Source organism: Charadrius vociferus, unplaced genomic scaffold (assembly GCF_000708025.1).
Source record: "Charadrius vociferus isolate BGI_N301 unplaced genomic scaffold, ASM70802v2 scaffold819, whole genome shotgun sequence".
NCBI classification, from domain to species: domain Eukaryota; kingdom Metazoa; phylum Chordata; class Aves; order Charadriiformes; family Charadriidae; genus Charadrius; species Charadrius vociferus.
Genome location: NW_009650062.1, coordinates 326,509 through 328,230, shown reverse-complemented (window position 1 = coordinate 328,230; position 1,722 = coordinate 326,509). Strand labels below are relative to the sequence as shown.

The following is a 1,722-nucleotide window of genomic DNA, read 5'->3' as shown; positions in this document are numbered from 1 at the left end:
CCAAGTTAGTGCAAATGGTGGAGGCGGAGGGCTTCCAGGCAGACAGGCAGCTGTGTGAGCATCCCAGCCAAGAAAACCTCCAGGGAGGGGAGGACAATGCAGCCACACAGCGTTGGGATGAGGATGAGGATGGGGCACGAGGGCAGGGTGAGCGTGTGCTGCCACATCAGCCCATGTTTGATCCACAGGGAACGGGAATTGGGCAGGGAGCGGGGGCTGATGCAGGAGTGCAGCCATGGGAGGAGGCTGAAAGCCTGGGTGTGCTGGAGGAGCAGAGCACTGCTGCAATGGCAGAGGTTGATGAGCTCAAACTGACCCCAGGAGGGAGCACAGAGGCACATCTGCAGCTCTCAAGTGAGGTCAGCTCCCCGGGGACAGGGCAGGGAGGGAGCGTGAATCCGGATCTTGAACCCCTGGATCATGCTGATAAACCTGAGTTAGTGGAACTGGTGGAGGCAGAGGACTCCCAGGCAGACAGGCAGCTGTGTGGGGGTACCAGCCAAGAAACAGCCCAGGGAGGGGAGGACAATGCAGCCACGCAGCGTGGGGATGAGGATGAGGATGGGGCACGAGGGCAGGGTGAGCGTAAGCTGCCACATCAGCCTGTGTTTGATCCGCAGGGAGTGGATATTGGGCAGGGAGAGGGGGCTGATGCAGGAGTGCAGCCATGGGAAGAGACTGAAAGCCTGGACACACGGGAGGCTCAAAGCGCTGCTGCAAATGTGCAGCTAATGGCAGAGGCAGATGAGCTCAAACTGACCCCAGGAGGGAGCACAGAGGCACATCTGCAGCCCCTGAGCGAGGCTGGCTCCCCGGGGCAGGGAGGGAGCGTGAATCCAGATGTGCAGTCTCTGGATGAGGTTGATAAACTAGAGTTAGTGGAACTGGAGGTAGAGGATGCCCAGGCAGACACGCAGCTGTGTGGGAGTCTCAGCCCAGAAGCCCCGTGGGGAGGGCAGGGTGGAGCAGGCATGAGGCTTGAGGATGAGGATGGGGCACAAGGGCAGGGTGAGCGTGAGCTGCCACACGAGCCTGTGCTTGATCCGTGGTGGGGGCCGGTGCGGCAGGGTTTGGTCTCCTGCAGCCTCAAGTAAATTTAAGCACAGAATTAAGCATGAAAACACGACACTGGGGTGTGCAGACTTGAGGTCTGTTTGAAAGGTGTGTTTTCTCCAGCAGCCACGTGGAGGAGGAGGTGCAGGTAAGCAAAGGGACTGAAGGGGGGCTGATGCAGGGGTGCAGCCACGGGAGGAGGCTGAAAGCCTGGGTGTGCTGGAGGAGCAGAGCACTGCTGCAGATGTGCAGCTAATGACGGAGGTTGATGAGCTCAAACTGACCCCAGGAGGGAGCACAGAGGCAGTTCTGCAGCCCCTGAGCGCGGCTGGCTCCCCGGGGACAGGGCACGGAGCGAGCATGGATCCAGATGCTGAACCCCTGGATCAGGTTGATGAACTCGAGTTAGTGGAAATGGAGGCAGAGGACACACAGCTGTGTGAGCATCTCAGCCAAGAAACCCTCCAGGAATGGGGGGACAATGCAGTCACGAAGCTCGTGGAGGACAGTGAGGAGGGGGCACAAGGACATAGTGAGCGTGGGCTGACACAGGAGCCTGTGCTTCACCCCCACGGAGTGACCATCGGGCCGGGAGAGGGGGCTGGTGCAGGGGTGCAGCCACAGGAGGAGGCTGAAAGACTGGGTGCGCTGGGAGAGCAGCGCAGTGCC

General features: G+C 60.5%; 1 protein-coding gene across 1 annotated transcript in view; it reads left to right on the top strand.

Moving 5' to 3' along the window:
• Nucleotides 1–1,722, top strand: part of RAB44 (RAB44, member RAS oncogene family) — a 20,485-nt gene that overhangs the window by 13,928 nt on the left and 4,835 nt on the right. The gene's annotated exons all lie outside the window — the stretch shown is intronic.